General features: G+C 45.8%; 1 long non-coding RNA gene across 1 annotated transcript; it reads right to left on the bottom strand.

Moving 5' to 3' along the window:
• Positions 1-1012: 1012 nt before the first annotated feature.
• Positions 1013-1572, bottom strand: LOC123058733 (uncharacterized). Its single transcript, XR_006427290.1, has 3 exons — positions 1377-1572; positions 1192-1293; positions 1013-1116 (listed from the first exon to the last, which is right to left on the bottom strand). It is a non-coding gene; the product is annotated as an uncharacterized lncRNA (long non-coding RNA).
• Positions 1573-9247: the final 7675 nt, after the last annotated feature.

The following is a 9247-nucleotide window of genomic DNA, read 5'->3' as shown; positions in this document are numbered from 1 at the left end:
GGGACTTCGGTTCGGTGCACGAGTCGTGAACTTGTGAGGGCATGTAAGATGTTGGTGAACTATTTTATAGGGCAAGCTACCATTTGTCATTTGTAATGAATGTGTCGTGAACCATGTCGTAGTTCGAATTGTCTTAAGTTATGAACTCGTCGGCATAAAATTTTTGTTTGTTCAAATTGTTGTGATGATGCAGTCATTGTAAGTATTATGATGTTCCAGTGAAATGAATGTGCTGTCAACTCTGTTTTTGTAGTAAGGTGCAGCGCCTAGGCTTTGGGCGCTGCATTGTACAGTGCAGCGCCTGACTGTCAGGCGCTGCAGTGCTGTTAACTGCCAAACTGCAGAAACAGATTCCATTTTGGCAAATACAAATATTGAACAATTCAACTGAACAAATACCACAATACCACAAATACTGAACAATTCAACTGAACAAATACCACAATACCATAATAATTTGAACATCACATCTTTTAGGACAACACAAATACCACAATAGTAAGAGTTCACCAACATATAACATAACCAAACAAGTTCATCAATCTAACGAAACGGCTACAAGAGAGCACTTCCATAGTAACAAACACTAATGCCTTCCGCGCGTGTTCCTGGTGCCACGCCTGCAGGCAATCTTCTTCTTCTTGGATGGACGAGCCTCCTCTTCCTGCACTTCCTCCTCCGCCTCCGCCTCCGCCTCATGATCCAAGCTAGCCATCCGCGAGGTCCCTACGACCACCTTTGGGTTGCCTCTGTTGTCAAAGTCGTTGGGCGTGTACCGGCGTCTGGGCTGCCTAGGCTTGAACACATATGGGGACCGAAGTTGAGCGTCCGCCAAAGTCATGTCATCATCAAGCTCATCGCCCTATCACACAATCAAACAATATGGTGAAGACCGACGTCGTAATCAAGTGAGAATCACATCTAAAGGATTAGTCATACCTCTTGGGTGACCGCACCCTCATCATCCTAATAAGCATATGAGGAACTCACATCGTCCCTCTGATGGTGAGATGAGGGGTCTGATGGTGTACCAGACCTAGAGGCAGATGGTTCATCAATTTCGGGATCACGGCAACCGAGAAGATTCGATAACCGCCTTAACTTCCTGCCCTGACGCTATAACATGAACAAGTGTGGAAGATGTGAAACTCCGCAACATAGACTACCTCTCATAGTGAATGCGATTTGTACCTTGAGGAATGCTCATAGTGGACCATCATCATTGCCTTTTCCAACCAGTGTTTCCTCCAGAATAGACTGGCTCTCATCAGCTGCTTTCTTGATCTCGGTGCGCTGCGGATGAGAAAGAATGAACACGTTAGCCATTCAAACATGTGTAATACGGCCAACGGGAAAGTAAAGAAGAAACACTTTACCACATAGTTAATCACCAGAACAGCAGGGACTCCGTGCCCTACCCTGACATCTCTGTTGTACTTCCCCTTTGATAGATCCTCAAAGTTTACGGGTTCTTCAAGAATATCCTCATTATATGCAGGCGGGCATATCTCAACTCGAGTATTTTCAAGAAGCCATCGTATGTAGTTATCAAAAGCAAGTGGACAATGCTCACGAAGCTTGGCGCGTGCACTGCTACGAGCTTCCTCCACATAAAGCTGGAAGCGGGTAACATATGAAGCATGATGCTTGTCCCAGTCCTTTATCTTTCGTTGCCTTCTCCTGTCCAACCTGCATGGTACAAAACCAAACATTAGCAAAATCAAGGAGTGACGATGCTTAGTCAATATGGTTCATGCTGTCTTACCTATGAAGTGCTTTGTCCGTATCCACCCATTCCGGCGGGTGAGGCTGGAACAGACCGAACTGACGAGACACGCGATGTGGCAAATGAAACTCAACAGCCCAGTTGCATATCAGTGGGCACCGCATACGCCAGAGATCCCTATCCCGCAAGCACATCGAGTTGATGGTAAACTCCGGGGTGTACCCAAGTCTGTCATCGGTGCCATATGGCTGCCATTCCACCTATGAAATAGGGCAACAATGCAAAATTGGTGAATTTTTTTAGGCAAACATGAGAAATGACTGAAGTAATGACCTCGTTACCTGCTCAGGCGTAATCGTGTCCAACTCGGCAACGTACTTCTGGTACATGAGATTGACATCGTTCGTCATCTCAGAAACCACATCCCACTTGTAAGCCCAAGTGGGGCGCCGTAATTCGTCATCTTCATCTTCATACCAAGGATTAAACCTGATGCTCTTCGGGCGTCCAACAGGCAGACGCTCCCAGCTCCATACAGAAAGTAGAAGCATATTACCACCAATGCCTGCACTATCTGTGATCCTGCAACACGCATCGTCCAGCTGCATATGAAAGAAAAACAATGTTAACTTGACAGCAAGCTTGCATTGCTAATGAAGAAATGAGTTGATCACAAAACAGACCAACTACCTGTCGGTACAAGTAGGCAAGAGTCGCTGAACCCCAGCTCCATTTGCTATCGAAGACGGTCAACGCCTTCAGCCACATCCATGGAGCGTTCTTGCCAGTGGAGTCAGGAAACAAAGTCCTCGACACAACATACCACATGTAGACACGAGCATGTGTCTGGATCACGTCATCAGTGGCATCCGGAGGGCACGTCGCAAAGTGAGTTTGAATCCACTTGAAAGCAGCTCCGGATGCTTTCCTTTCCTTCTTCTTCTTCTCTTCTCCCTCCTCTACATCAGCCTCAGCCTCGGTAGGAGCCATACCGATAAGAGCAGTCATCTGCTCGCGCCACCCATCAGAATCGGTGCTCATATAGAGAGGCATCCCGTCGATAGCAAGACCGGTGATCACGAGACATCCTCGAGCATCACGGTCATCTCCCAGTCCGAAGATGGAAAGTATGCGTCTCCGGCCTCCACCGATCAGCAAGAACGGACACCAGTGGAGCGTTCAGATTCGGCGTGGACCGGCTGACCAACTGAATCCACGGGAGTAGTCCTGCCTGCTTGATGTACGGTGTGTACCGCTCATCGTAAGGCATGGCAGGACCAGAGACCCCGTGATACCGAATCTTCAAAGGTTCAAGCTTCTGCAATAAACAAGTAATGACAAATCTTAGGGCATGTAAATTTCAACTTAAGGCAAAATATTTAGATTACTCGTTATTACCATCTCCTTCTCGCGCATCATGTAGGCCCGGTGTTTCGTGTCGTAGACATCGTCGAGAAGCCAAACCATCCTTACAAAGTTCAAACAATAAACATATATGAGTTCATCTCAAATATCGGTAAACACTCAACATTTCATATGTGTTCATCTAAACATCTCATATGTATTCATCTACAAGAATCTCAACATCTCCTTCTCACACAATGAATAAATGATTGTAAATTCTCATATATATCTAGTATGTCATATGTGTTCAAGTAAATCAATATCTCATATTTCAAATAAACTCAACATTTAATATATATCTAAAAAAATTCAACATCTCACATATAGCTACAACACTCAACATCTCATAATTATCTACAAAACTAGGCATCTCATATATATCTAAAAAAATTACAATCTAGGTTTCACTAACAAGAATCATATAGTGTGTGTGTGTGGGGGGGGGGGGGGTCAAAGGTTCCACCTAATCTTGGGCAAACAAAGATCCAAACCAAGCAAATCAAAGGTTCCACCTAATCTTGGGCAAATTCCTAAAATTGCAACGCATTTACGGAGAAAAAGAAAGGGAACGGAGGAGTTTACCTAGTAGGAGGGATTGGAGATCGAATCCGGACCTCAAAACTTCAGATCTGAGAGGGGTGTGGAGGGATTCGAAGGGAGCGCCGCTGCCGCCGCTCTCTGTAAACAGAGCAACTGCTCAGAGGGGGAAGAACTGTTGGGAGGGGCTGGCCCGATGCGGCTTAAGTCAATGTGCAGCGCCCAAGCCATAGGCGCTGCACATTACACAGTGTGGCGCCTATCCCTTGGGCGCTGCACTGCTGTCTGTGAGGCCGCAACCCAACCAGGGCTGCCACGCTGGCAGGAGGTGCGACGCCTAAGGCAGAGGCGCTGCATAGTGGTGTGTGGCGCCTAGCTGTCGGGCGCCACACGAAAGGGTCAGCAGAGTGAAATTTTTTCAAGAGCAGATCATTTTGTGATTTGATTTCGCCCTGAGATCAAATATATGATTTTTGCCCCCGCGCGCGCGGTGACAGCTCCCGATCCAGCTCCGACGTCCGCGTACCTTTGCCCTGCGGCGCTCGACCCGTCCCCTCCAGCTGCGAAGCTCCGAACACGAGGAGAAGGGACGGCGTACGGACTGGACCGGTGTGGCCACGACGACGATCCATCGCCGAATGAGAAGCGACGGAACCTCCAAGCCGCGTCCCGTCCATCAGACGCTAGCCAGCGACCGGCCCGCCTACTGTGCCTCGGGCTGGGCAGTCGGGTGGGATCGGGAGCGCATCTCGTCTGCTTTCGGCCGATTCGTTCCGTTTCGACCGCCTACTGGCCGCTAAGCCCCGGGCCACGTGCTTTCAACAGTGCGAGCGTACGTACTACGTGGGTGCATGGTAGGAGCGTACGTACGTACGTACGTCCTACGCACAAACCCGGCTAGCTCTTTACCCACGAGTCGAGGTTAGCCAATGGCATAAGCGTACAAACCCGTGCGTGCGCACGTACGTACCGCGTATAGTACGACGTTTGTTCAGCAGCACATTCATTTTTATTTTATTTTTTTGCGGGGAAACAGCGCATTCATTGCCGGACCCAGCCGATATTTTCATGTCAAGCGAGATCTACTCTAGAACAAAGCGGGCGACGATTTTGCGTGGGCACGGCGCACGTGCACCGAGCTCGGATGCCCGAGAGGCAGCTCGTGTTCAGATCGACAGCCGGCCGGCCGGTGCACATTGCTCAAAGGCCCTGAAGATTCCTGCCGTACCAAACGTGGTTCGCGATCGCCAAGACCACGCACGGAACAGGTCCGTATATTCCAGCGACCCAGCTCATGATCGTTGTGGCTGAGCATGACCATTCACCGGCCTGCTAGCTGCCTGGTTAGCTCAGCTCAGGGCGCGTCAAGCTAGGCTGCTAATCATCATTGCTCCAAATAATTGTGCGAACTGCTGGCGTCGCTGGCGTGAGATCTACTGCACATAGCGGCATGGCGCTATGGCATGGCAGCAGCACGATTTTTTGCTTGCTTGGAGCGACCGATAGATTCTGAATCATTGCAGTCGCGGCCTATCCGGGCCGGGGCATGACATGGTACTACCCACGCATGCACGGACTGAAATCGCTGGTAGAAACAGGCTTACAGGCTGCCCATGACTAAGTAGCTGCTTCGACTAGCCATGATCCTACTGCTCCAGCTTAGGGACTGGGGCGATCGATCTCGCGAGAAATTTATTGTTGATGTGTAGGACTTCGGCCTCGATACAGGTCGTATCAACACGTCAGTCTGGGTGGTATAGCAACGGGATTCACATACTGCTAGTTTTTGTAGATTGACATATCAGCTACATCTAGATCTACTTAGAGCATCTCCAATAGATTGTTCAAATTTTGACGGTCCAAGATCGGAGATGTAAATTTTGGACCGTCAAAAAATACGTTTTGGAGCTCCGAAAAAAGGCCAACTCCAACAAATAGTCCAAATTCATGGTTCAAAAAAGCAACTCCAATAGACGGTCCAAATTCATGGTCCACAACCTTGGGGAATTCCGTCAAACACCTTGTGCGCGCGGTGAAAAAAGATGGCCGCCGGTTGGATTGGCTGCTACGGTCGGCTTCGGACGGCGACAGTGATAAGAAATGAGGTAGGAGGCCGACCAAGAGAAGCTCGGCGGGCGGCGAAGACTAGTTCGGCAGCCGGGCGAAGGGCTTGGTGCGGCAGTCGTGCGGCCGGCGCAACGGCCGTGGACAGGCTCACGGCCGACGGGAGGAGGTCGGCGGCAGCCTATAAGACCTGGCAGAGGTCTACCGTGGCAGCCGGACCGCCGGAGGGGCCGAATCCCGCGCCGGCCGCCACCCGATTCGGCGGCGTCCGGGCGGCGGCGGGGAGGCGACGGTGGCGGAGGGCGGCGGCGGGGATGTGGGATGGTGGCGGCGCCGACGGTGAGGTTTTGGGCGGTCGCGGCTGCGGATTCCGGCCGGCTGTTCTTCGGGCGGGCGGACGGGGGCGTGCGGGAAAGGAAATAAAGTGGTGGTTGGGCGTTCGCGGGCGGCGGCTGGTTTTGTACCAGATGCATCTCGTGATGTACATTTGCACCGCGAGGTGTTGTATTTTACATCAAGAGGAGGCCGCGGTCCAATTTTTTTTTTACATATAGACCGTCTGTTGAAGCAGCGTTTTTTATTTTAGATGATCCAAAAGTTAAGTATTTGTACATATGGACCATTTATTGGAGATGCTCTTATATAGTATGTTCTGATAACCATGTATATGTAGGCGGGAAGACGAAATGGAGTGGTGAATGACGACAGCAAAGGAGCCCGGGCCCGTCGCTAGTGTTTTTTTTTTTAGGTTGTGGCGGTCGCTACATTTGGAACGCAAAAATGAGAAAGAAGGGCCCTAAAAAATAGGCACTCCCTCCCATCCGAAATAAGTACTTTTGAATTGGGGATAGTTCAAAACAGTTCAAACCACGACACTATTTATGGATCGAAGGTAATTGTTTTTTAGGAGCAAAAATAAAATGAGGAAGAAAGGAAGGAGAAGGGCTTTTGATTTCAGAAAAGAGGGAGATGAGCAAGTGGGCTTTTGCTGGTTGCAACTTATGGGGCTTCGCAAGCTTATTCCAGCCCGATCAGGCTACTGGGAGTGTGAGATTAGGGCGGGACCATCTAGTCAGTCCCACCTATTTAGCGCATATGTCAATCAAAATTACTCCCTTCATCTCATAATATAAGAACATTTTTTACACTACACTAGTGCCAAAAACGTTCTTATATTATGGGACGGAGGGATTACTAATTAAAGGATCCTCCGTCCGGTCTATTTTAGGAGTACTTTGCATATAAGAATTGTCCGAACTCAAATTTCATAAGGTCTTCTTGTATTTATATAAAAAAAATCAACATATACAATACTAAAGTTGTACTATATGAAAATTAAATTCATGATGCCTCTAATTATATTGATTTCATATTGTGAATGTTCATATTCAGTATTTCAGTTTCATGAAAAAACACAAAAAGAAAATGAAACTGGAAAAAATATCAAAAACAGAAGAAAAAAACCCAGAAAAAACCAAAAGCATAGTTGTGCCTTTTCACTTTATTTTCGGAAGCATGGTTAGCATGGGTTGTGCTTTTTTTAGGGATGCACAACTGTGCTTTTCCTTTACATGGAGCACAGTTTAGCTTCTCGCAAAAGCAAAAATGTGCCTTTCCCATTTTTTGAATGCACAAGTGTGCTTAGTTGTGCTTCACCTGAAAAAAATACGTACAAAAAATCATGAGAGAAACTTAGAAAAAAAGTGCATAATCCTAAAACAAAAATAATCAAAAAATGCATGTAAAAAAGAGAAGAAAAAAATAGCGCCAGTAGGGTGCGCCCAATGCGCGATACGTGGGATGGCTGGGCGCACCAAATGGCGTGCCCCTAGCCCGCCTAAAGTGCGGGCTGGGTGCCCACCAAAGAGGTAACCCTTAATTAGTTGCTTCCACTAGGTCGCTAAATAAACACTAAACGCGTACACCCATGTCAAGTCCTCTTTTTCTGGGCTGAACCACTTTATACATTATAGAATATTTTTAAGAGACTCCCTACAGTTTTGGGGAAGTTATAAGACCTTCTCAGATCAGTATTTTTTTCTCTCTAAGTTTTTTCTTTTTTCTTTTTTCTATGTCTCCATTTTTTTTCTTTCTCGATGTTCCCTTTTAATTTCGGTATTTAAATTCCCTAACATCTATTTCAAATTTTCATTTTTTTCTGAAAATTGTGCACAACTTTTCAAAAAGTAGACATAAACACGAATTAAAAATATGTACAATTTGTATGCAAAAAAGTAGACATAAAAATGAATTAAAAAATGTACAAAGTGTATGCAAAAAGTAGAAATAAAAAACACTATGTTAAACATACAATACCGAGGTATACAAAAAATATACAATACTTTATACAAAAAAATAGAAATAAAATATATGTTTACTAGAATGTTAATCCTGTATTTAAAAATGTAACATTTACCTAAAAATGTTCCTGATCTATAAACAAATGTACAATATGTACGCAAAAAGTGGACATGAAAATTGTTAATAATGTATTTACAAAATATTAAATGTGTACATGAAAAATGTTCTTAATATGTACAAAAAAATGTATACTTGTTCATACAAAAACTAGACATAAAAAATACTCCCTCCGTGAAGAAATATGATAGCATTTATATCGCTGAATTAGTGATCTAAACGCTTTTATATTTGTTTACAGAGGGAGTACATGTTTAATAAAGTATTAATCATGTTTAAAAAATTTAACATGTACATAAAAATGTTTCTGATGTATAAAAATGTACAATGTGTATGCAAAAAGTAAAAATAAAAAATGTATTAAGAAAGAGGGAAAATCGAGAAAGAGCAGAAAAGAAAAAGGGAAAGAAAAAAATGAAAGAAGAAACAAGCGAGCATCTGGACCAATTGATACAACAACAACAAAGAGACAACAATAGGCTAGCCCACAAGCAACAGAATGATGATACTCGCTTTAAGCGGGATGTAGTCCTTGCACGCACAGTACTACTCGGCGAGGGAAAAACATAGCGTTTGTCTTTTTTTTAGGCAAACTCACAAAACTTTAGAAAGCATCACAATATTGAAAAGAGACGAACACCTGGTTTATTATGAGAAAACAAATTCGCATCACATCCAACGTGCTCCGTAATGGTCTAGGCCCAGTGCGACACACATCTACTACACACTGCTATGTCCACTAGAAGAAGAAGGGAGGCTTGGCTAGAGGGTACAGCTGGGTCATCGAGCTCGAACAGAGAAGAAGGAGCTTGGAAACGTATGTGGAATATCCAAGTCCCAGGGAAAATAAAGATGTTTCTATGGCGCCTATAAAAACATTCCATCCCGACAGAGGATGTACGAGCCCATAGGCAGATGTCAACGTCAAGTTCGTGTGTGCTATGTGGGGGACCAGATTCCTGGAGACACTCGCTCTTAGAGTGTACGGTCGCAAGATGTACATGGGCGCTTGCGGACGAAGAGCTGGCAAACAGCTTATTAGCTTCTTCGGACCCCAATGCCAAGTGCTGGCTTTTTTCTTTGATGAAAACCTTGCCA

Source organism: Triticum aestivum, chromosome 3A (genome assembly GCF_018294505.1).
Source record: "Triticum aestivum cultivar Chinese Spring chromosome 3A, IWGSC CS RefSeq v2.1, whole genome shotgun sequence".
Classification (NCBI taxonomy): Eukaryota; Viridiplantae; Streptophyta; class Magnoliopsida; order Poales; family Poaceae; genus Triticum; species Triticum aestivum.
The sequence above is the reverse complement of the archived record's forward strand: the minus strand, read 5'-3'. Positions and strand labels throughout refer to the sequence as shown.